Here is a 10,266-nt window from a genome sequence, read left to right as displayed (position 1 = left end):
AAATTTGTAGTCGTTAATCATAATATAAATTAATGTAATCAACAATTACAATAACAAATTATTTAAAATGATTAAAGTCATAATGTAATCGTAATATTGATTACGATTACAACATTTTTTAATTTGTAATCATGACTAAATTTTAATGATTAATGATTAATGATATTTCAATGACTATTTGGACTGAATAACAGGTATATTTTAAGATAAAAATTTTAAAAAGATACAGCTAGTTTATTGATCATTGTAGTGCACTTCATATGTATTATAGTTATTGATTAATGATAACCTATATTATGTAGGATATTGTAAAAATATAACAAAATAAATAAGAAGTAAATTTAACAATGATAAATGCAATTTTCAAATATTATAGAAAAAAATAACAATTAACAATACAAAATCATATTTTTTCAAGAAAAAATTATTTTTTAATAATAAACTAAACATAAATTATAATAATTATGCCATAATAATATAATAAGAATAACAATGAAAATATGTAATAATAAATAATAATAACAATTATAAACAATGTAAAAATCATAACATTTTTATAGTATATTTGCTTTTAATACAACGCGTTTTTCAAATAATTGATCGGATAATTTATGACTTCTTGGTTGATTTATCATTGTTGCCAATGAAAAAAGTCTTTCCACAGGTGCTGACGACGGAAGTGGAGTATTGTATCGAATAAAAACTTGTTTAATAATAGGATACTTTTCGAGATTATTTAGATTGTTTTCTTCATCTGACAAGAAATGTAGAACTTCTAATTCTGATTTTGTCGTACCAGTTGATGCCGAAGAAGAAGATCCGAAGTCAAAAAAGTCGTCCGTTGTTCGATTTATGATTGGTGATTTTTCTGAATGAAGTGGCGTGTTTTGTGCACTAATCACGTCATCAGCTGCTTTTTTGAAAAAGTGAATGAGCTTATCGTGATTTTCTATTTTCACACATGTTAACCAACGTTTTTTAAAACGCGGATATGAGAATGCTGCTATTGAAGCATTAACAGATTCAAGAGAAGAAAAATTTAAATAATTTTCAAATCTTTTATCAATACTTTTTAATATTGCATCAATTATAGGTTTGCAGTATAACCAGATACGTTCAGGTTTAGCTAACGTTTCAATTTTTCTTCTTAATGCCAGAAGACATGGTAGTACTACACCATAATAAGTATTTTTTTCACCTTGCATTATATCCAATGCTTCAGCCATTGGCGCTGTGCATAATAAATGTTCTTCAATATAATCAAAATCTTGTTCCCGCAAACAGTTTTTTTTATTTATATCTAAAGCATTATTTAGATTTGAAATATTTTTTTTTATATTTAATATCTGTCGAAGTGCATCGTATAAACTATTCCACCGCGTTTCTCCGGGCCTACTTAATGTATGTCCTAATATATTTTGTATAATTTCGGCCGATTTTGGCCGTCCAGCTAAATTCCAAAGAATATTACATTTATTAATTACTGAAACGTGTACTAATGACAATTCATCAGAGTTATTTATAACTTTATTTATATCTGCTGTTACACATAAATTAAGAGTATGTGCGAAACATCTAAAATGCATTGGCAATATACTTTCTATATCTGGCCCATGTACGTCACATTGAAGTTAATTACTTTCGTTTGATTCTAAATTAAATTCTGAGGTATCAATATTATCAACCGAATTTTCCTCTTCGATAAAAATTATATTTGTTCTCTTTACTCCAAACATTTTGAATGCTTTAACAAAATTACTCCCATTATCAGTAACTGTTGCGATAATTTTAGAAGGATTTAAGTTGAATTCCAAATGTATTTCATTAATTAGATCAGAAATTCTATCGTAAGTATGACTTCCTTTGAAACGACGACAAGCTAAAGCCTTTGATACCCGTTTTAAATCAGTTGATGAAATCCAGTGACACGTTACCCCTAGAAAACTCCTCTTTTTCCCAGACCAAATATCTACAGTAGTTCAAACAAATTGTGTATCTTTTAAGTTTTCATTTAATTCGATTTTATTTTTTTCATAATAAGTATCAATTTTTCGACAAAGAGATCGTCGGCTTAAAATATGAAGTCCGGAATTGGATATATTTAAAGTATCAAATATTTTTATGAAATACGGGTCTTCTACGCATCTCAAAGGAACCATTGAATGTAAAAAAAAATTCATAATTTCACTTTCGAAGTTTTCTTGTGTTGTTTTAATTTTTAATTGCTTAACAAAAGTTTTAATTTTTTTATTTGGTGGTCCAATTGATCTCAAATGATTTTTATATTCTTCAGCTGCATCATTGCCATGTCGACGTTTTAAATGTGTAACAAAATTAGAAGACGAATTTCCATAACCTTTAAGTTCAACAATTTTTGGCTCACATTTTACGCATTGAACCACCGTTTTACTTTCAGACGCACATGATTTTTCAGGTAAAAATTTAAAAAAAATACCATCAATTGATCGTCGAAGTGGTGGTGGAGAATCTGGAGATGATGCATTTTTATTATTTTGTGGTACAGAAGTTGAAGTTCCTTCGCTGTCACTCATTGTAGTTTGTACTTTGTAGTATATATATAGGACGAAAAACAACGAAATGAAACCAGTAATGTTTCAATGTTCCAAACCAACTAAATACAAACGATATTTTACTGTACGTATGTACGTTTATAGATAAATTTAGATAAAGAAACCTTTGAAAATTACAAGATAAAAAATATAAAAGTACAATTTATCGACCAGTAATAAGTGCCAATAGCCGATAGCGCCATGTAGCTCTAGAATTTATAAATAGCTGATGTATTGTACGTAAATTCATAATTTCAATAATATAATATAGTGGGTATAGACGCTGGATGGTATAATTCGTAATACAAGATTGTAGTTATGCGATAAATTTTGTGATAATGATTAACGATTACAAAAATGTAATCATGATTACTGATTATTTTGAAAAATGATTAAACGATTAATAACTAATGTAGTCCAATGAATTAATCGTAATCGATTACGTAATTTAATCGTAAATTAATCGATTACGCCCAACACTGACGTATGTACCTACGTCATTCTTAACCTAACAAGTGTAAAATAACCTTAATTTAGACGATTATGCCAAATTTCTTATGCATACAATACATCAATATAGGTAAGTACAGATTTCTAAGATATGTAGTAAACAATTAAAAAAAAAAATCAAGTCAATATGGGCAATATTAAAGAAAATAGGTTTTCATGGATATTTGAAAAAGGTCAAGGCTGAGTACAGGTAGCTGTGAATACGTTATTTATCAACTCCGCGGACCAGATGAAGCAGAAAAACTATATTTCCCAACCGAACTCTATAAATTTATATTTTCCTGACAGATAATATCACACTGAATCTTTATATATACATAAGTTACATTAACTTCAAATATTTTCCCAGAAATTACATTTTGTACGTAAATATTTGGCATATTTTCATAGTTTTAGCTGGTTATTTTGTGTTTGAACATAGGCCTAATTTTCCTTTATTTTCCACCTAAACTTTATAAAGTTATATTTTTCTGATGTACCAGTTTATGGCAAATATGATCATATAACTTTTGTCATAGTAATATAGGTATTTTTTTCCTAAATTACTTCGAAATAATGTATACTACATTACTGCGATAATCAAATATAACGTAATTACAGTGGTTTCTTTTTTGAACATAAGTCTATTTACCCTTCAATTTTTACCCAAACTTGATGAAATTATATTTTTCTGATAGACCATTTTATGACGAATAAATACATATAATTTTTGTCATAGTACTATGGTAATTTTATTTTTTTAATTACTACGAACAATAATATTTCGTGACGATCCGAAATTGATTTTCACCCCATTTTTCGGTCTTAGGGTTGATGGAAATTTTCCAACAGTATAATATGACTTAGCATACCACTCTGAACATTTAAAACAAAAAAGTCAAATCGATATGTGCAATATTAAAGAAATTAGGTTTTCATAGTTTTTTGTTAAAGTCTACGCTCTGCTTATTACACATAGCTGTGAATACGTTATTTCTTACTAAACTATATTTCCCAACCGAACTCTATAAATTTATATTTTCCTGGTAGATAATATCACACCCACACAGAATTGCAATGTTTATCAAATTTTGACCAAACATTGAAGTTTAATATTTTATCATTAATTAATATTTGAGATCCATTGATGGTGCATTTTTAAATGTTAATAGTTTTTGGGTAAATGTGTTGTGAACAAGAATTTATCTTTGTAGTAATAGTGTTTATTAATATTAATTAATTTTAAGAATTAAAATTTATCAAAAGTTTATTAAACATTTTTCAACATCAACCCAAAGTTGTATTAATTTTCAATTTCATTATTTTTGACATTAACTTGCCATTGATATTTAATGTATACTAATAATTAAATTCAATATTGATTTAACAATTGATATTATGCTTTATTAATAATGTATGTAATAAAAATATAATATATTATGTATTTTTTTAAATACAAATTGTTTATTTTTACAAATCCAAGTTTAAATTGAGATTTAAAGCATGAGATTGACTTGTAAAAAAATAAATCATGTTCCTTGATTAAAACTCTGACTATAGTAAATTTGAATTAAACCACTCTATTAATTAATATAGGTATAAATATATTATATAAAAAATGAACACTTCAGTATTTGTTATCATACATACCAATAATCAAATATAATATGATGATGATGGAGAATATAAAATGTTAATTAATTATTATAGATAAGATGCAGGTGTTATATACTCATAAAAATAAACAACATTGAATCTCACTGATGATTATAAACCAAGTTAGCAATGAATAAGTAATGAATAACAACATTGAATTATTTTAGGTGTATATATATTATAGTTTATTTTTTAACAAAATATAATTACACGGCTAATATACATAATAGTTAATAAGTATTATTGTGTTCAAAATTCATAAAATTTTTAAAAATTATAAAATGTATATATATAATTTTAAAAGTAATTTAATTTAAAATACATAATAATATGTTAAATGCTTTTATTTTGTTTAATCTTTATAAATTAAAAGGCGGTTGTGCCAAAATGTATTTTACGACTTCTTCTATTTCATTTAATGGAGTATTCTTAAATTTTGTTTGTTTTTTAACGGCACCTAAAAAGGTTATTATTATATTGATATTATAATTATCTGTAATTAAATAATAAATTGGAGAAAAAAATTAGTAGGTAGTACAATATAATATACTACTAATGGCATAAATATATATATTTACATATAATAAATTATTTAAAATTATTCTTATTTCATACCAAATACAACTGAGCATACTGATAGACTTGAAAATTTATCTTTTCCTTTTTTCCCGGTGTATGAGTAGTTAGATAGCAAACTGTCACAGAATAATTTGGACATGATTCTCTTAACAACCAATTTAACATATTAAATATATCTTGAAAAATCACTACATATATGAGGTCTAAGAGATAACAAGTTAGAAGAAATGGCCTGTACATTTTTGTTTTGTAAACCCACATGTAATGGAGATTTTTTTAAATTACCTAAACATAAAAAAATAATTTGTTTTGTAACACCCAAGCATACAAGACGCATATAATCTAGACTAAAACTATGAACTATATCAATATGTGGTATATCAGTTAAAATAGAAATTGAATCAGTTACATGATATTCTTCATTTGTACGGTTTGCAAAATCTATATGTGTTCTTGAATTACCTTTTTTTCCAGGGAAGCAAACTCTATTTTCATAATATATATCTTCAATATCACATCTGGGACAAGAATAAAATCCCAAATGTCCTTTTGTTTTTGTAACGAAACTTTTAGCCCGAGAGTCGCAACAAATACAATTAACTAAAACAATTTTTGTACCATAAGGTGTAAACTTTCCAATACTTGACAATTCTTTTACTTCCTTGGCCACATCATTCAAAAATATATTGCTATCTATAGGTTTTTCTATTTCCTGACGTTTTTTTTTTGTTTTTCAATGAGACCATAGTTTCTATCGCATGGTAGGAAACTGTGTCCGGGTTCTGGATAGCGATGAATTATTTTTGATATATCATATTTCTTTGTTTTTGCCACAGTATATAAATATTGAACTAAAGAATGGTTCTTGTTTTGTGCATTGTCAGAAAATATATAAATTGTATTAACTCCTTGATCTAAATAATTGCTAAAAAAGTGGTTGAAACTTATAATTTCATTTTTTCCTTACCTACTACTTTATCATACATGTAAAAATAAGATTTACCAGTTCTGCCAGAAAATATACAAAAATTATAGACCCAAAGCTGGCGCTTGTGAAACACATCACCAGCTAGGATATGTGGTAGTGGCATATTTTGTTGGTAGTCAAATCTACGATGGTAAATCTAGTTGGCCATCATCTCTATGGCCTCGAAAGGAGATGTTTTGTCTCCCCAAAAATATAATACTTTCTATGATTGGAATAAGTTTTTCCTGATTTTCTTTTATTTTTTGCATTCGTTTCGTATTTAATAAATTTTGTATTTGAAGTTTGGGATTATTATAATTTTGTAAAAAAAGTTCAGCCATTTGGACAGACTCTTTGTGATATTGTTATGGACGTCTCCACAACTGAGTTTGTTCGTTAGTAATAATTACGCTGTGTTTGAGTTATCACTAATACTTTATTAATATAATCAATTTTAAAAGAAATTTAGTTGCACAGAATAATTGTTAAACTTAAGAATATAACAGAAGCTCTGCTTGATGGTCTGCCAGGAATACACTGACTATTACACAGACAGCTCGACACGGTCGGGGCTCACTCGGGCATAAAACTGTCCACACAGCGAATTCCTTAAGACCGTGTGACTCTGCCTATTCACATATTATATGCTTACACACTATACTATATTATACTATTACTAGTTATATCGCATACTGTGTTTAGCAATCAGACAGGGGTTCACAAAAATATCTAGTGATTTCATGTCCATGTAAATCCCCTGTATTTCCTTGTAATTTTGCAAACTTTGTCAATGGTTGAGTAACTAATTTTTTTAATTCTACATTTCGTTGAAAACCGCCTTGTTTTTGTACATTAAACAAAAGACAATATTTGCAATATAATCCTTGTTTTGATGGTGAAAATACTAACCATTTAAAATTATTTAAATGTTGTTGCCCAATAAATCGACGTATTAATTTATCATTTTTATTATGCCCAGAGAAAGGAAATATATAGTTTGTTGGTGGTACCCAATGATATGTTAAAAGTTCACGTTTCGTATAATCGTCAATATTTTTTCCAATATAATCTCCTGTTGTCCTGTGTCATTAGTATGGCGATGAAAATCATGACTATAAGATGCTAATACTAAATCAATGTTCGAATTAAGCTCTTATACTGCTTTCAACTGTGATTTTTTTTTTTAAATAAGATTGAAAAATGAACTTATTTTTGAAGAAGGACGGTTTTTATCAGTAGTTAAGGCTTACGAAATTAAAGAAAACGAAATAATAGTTTAAAATCATCTTATGATGGCAATATGAAGTAAAAAATGTCGGTCGTATCAATAAAGTATGTAATTAAAATCAGATTTTCACATATTAAGGGGATTCGATACCGACCATTTTTTTAGACTAAAACATCCAATCTTTTGTCCATTAGATGGACCTAATAATGCGATAAGACTTTTAAAAACTGATTTGAATTCGTTATTATGTCTTCTTGAGATCGGCCAACTTTTTCAAATTTCGGCCCCTAATCTTTATAATATGGATTTAGAAATTGTGAAACTTAAAAAAATGTAAGTTTTGATTACTCTGAATTAAAATTGTAGTCAAAAAAGTGGCTAGGCCGATCTCAAGAAGACATAATAACGAATTCAAATCAGTTTTTAAAAGTCTTATCGTAAAATATTGGATGTTTTAGTCGAAAAAACGGTCTATTTAATTTACTCGCGCGCGCGACGTTGTACACGTTGACATGTGTATGAGCGTGCGTGAGTCATAATAGAAATAGTGGTGGCGCGGAAGTACTATATAAATTGCCTATATTCAACTCCTTAAAACAGATCGGTATCGAATCCCCTTAACAAAATGTTATTAATAATTTAAATAATATAAATTAGTAGAAAATATAAATGTATTAAAATATTAAAAGGATGAAATAGTACATATTATATTTTATTTATTTAAACAAAATTTTTATTATTGTACAAAATTTGATTTTTAATTCAAATAATCTAATCAGTGGCCGTATATTAAAATTCAAAATACAAATTACTTACCATTTTTCAAATACGCTAGGTTAGGTTAGCCTCGACGTACGTTGAACGCTGTCCGCATCCCGTAGAAAATGATAATGTTATTTTATGATTTCATACTCAATACCAACCTATTGTAGCAGTAGAAGTAATGTTCAATGTAGTATCTGCGATTATGACGATAACGTAAACGGTCTACGTAGTCGCACGTCGCGTCGTTAGCCTACGCGATTAGAAATTACTGAAAAATTTTTAAAAATTTAAAATAGATTTGTCCGAAAACCAATATCGATTTTACAAAACATTATAATCTAATATAGAAATACCTATGTAATAAGAATAATTTAATGTGAAATAATATAGTATATTTTCATTGATTATAGAATGGATCTATAAAAATGAATCATATTATTTTTTTCGCAAACCTGTTTTTTTTTTAAATTTTTTTTTGGGGGGGGGGGGGGGAGCGGCATTGCTTCCATGGCCCTCCTTGCATCCGCGCCTGCAAACAAATACTGAAATACCTCTTTGGAAATGAGAGAGGCGCTACGAGTAACGTTGCCACCTTTGAAAGATAGCAGCCCCGGAGACCGGCCGATAAGAAAAAAAAAAGGTCATTAGCCAGTATACACCTGTACGAGTATGTAGTATAATCTATTATCTATAACTTAGTCTATGAAGTGAAAAAATAAGTAATTAATGCGAAAAAATATATTAATATAATCACATATTTTATTTAAATTTAAAATCATACTTAACATTATTTGTTGCACATTTCAATTATTTGGTTCACAATACCCTCTGGACTACATGAAGCATGGGGGTCTAATGATCACCATGTTTCACTTCATCCGTGAGTTCTGATGCTCTTAAGCTTTTAGAATTTGTAGGAGAGTATATGGGTTGCACACACTCTGCTACTTCCGGTCTGTAGAGTCGGGGTAGATCACACTTATATTTAATCAACATGTACAGACTTACAACTATTATTAAAATTACAATAATATTAACTATAATAAAATGATGGTCCGGATTTACAAATATTTTGTTATCGTTGAATATTTTTTTTAATTCTTTCAGTTTTTCAGCATCTTCGGCTAACTGATTAAATTTTTTTAAATATTTATTTGTATCTATTTGCTCGGGAACACGGCTGTTAATTATTTCTTTCATTTTTAATATTGCGTTTAGATTCGGATTTTCTGGAACGAAATCTCTATGAATTTCTGATGATAGGGTTCTCGATGGTGTTAAAATCAGATTTTCTGTATATATGAAACAATTATCGGATATTTGAATTTTTCCTGTACCCGTGAGTAGGTTAGTACTAGTTACTAGTTTTGTGCACATGTTACTGTAACTGCCTGCGAAATGCAATAATATAACCACGCGTTTCGCAGATAAAGCTTATGCCAGATTGTAGTATTTAGGTTCAGATATTTGAAATTACACGTTCCTTTCGTTTGATAAGGGGAATTGTACAAAGATACCTCACAATTATCCTGGTGTTTAGATTTACTAATAGCCTCAGGATTTACATAAAACTTAAAAGAGAACAATGTGTAATGATACGCTCACATATCATAATTGTATATAGTACTTATTTATTCAATAAAATAAATAACGGTCGAGTTGTAGCACTTAGAAAGTCCCATAAAAATCTAATAAATACCATTAATCTCTGATGAAAGGAACGATTTGCATTATTTGGTCACGTAGAAACTCACTCATAGTTGTGACCGTCTGTCGCCACTTGTGTGATCTGTTTCTTACGAAGCCGGATACAAGGGATGGTCCAATCAGGGTCTCTATCACTAAGGATAACGGTAAATCTTTAGAAACACGGAGGCCTTTGATTTTACCGCCTGCGAATCCGGCTGGCCAGACCGCGTCGTCACCTCTCATCAGTGCATGAGCACCTCTCTTCAATCACACAATCTCTCACGAGTGCAGGCGCACCGCGAAAACAGATTGACAACACCTCT

General features: G+C 28.6%; 1 long non-coding RNA gene across 1 annotated transcript in view; it reads right to left on the bottom strand.

Annotated features, from left to right (window-relative positions):
- Positions 1-9,878: 9,878 nt before the first annotated feature.
- LOC111038529 overlaps positions 9,879-10,266 on the bottom strand; it is a 13,164-nt gene continuing 12,776 nt past the window's right edge. The window contains exon 2 of the long non-coding RNA XR_002604994.1: positions 9,879-10,262. This is a non-coding gene — a long non-coding RNA (uncharacterized LOC111038529). The remainder of the gene's footprint in view (positions 10,263-10,266) is intronic.

Source organism: Myzus persicae, unplaced genomic scaffold (genome assembly GCF_001856785.1).
Source record: "Myzus persicae strain clone G006 unplaced genomic scaffold, MPER_G0061.0, whole genome shotgun sequence".
NCBI classification, from domain to species: Eukaryota; Metazoa; Arthropoda; class Insecta; order Hemiptera; family Aphididae; genus Myzus; species Myzus persicae.
Note: the sequence above shows the minus strand (reverse complement) of the source record. Positions and strands in the feature narration are given on the sequence as shown.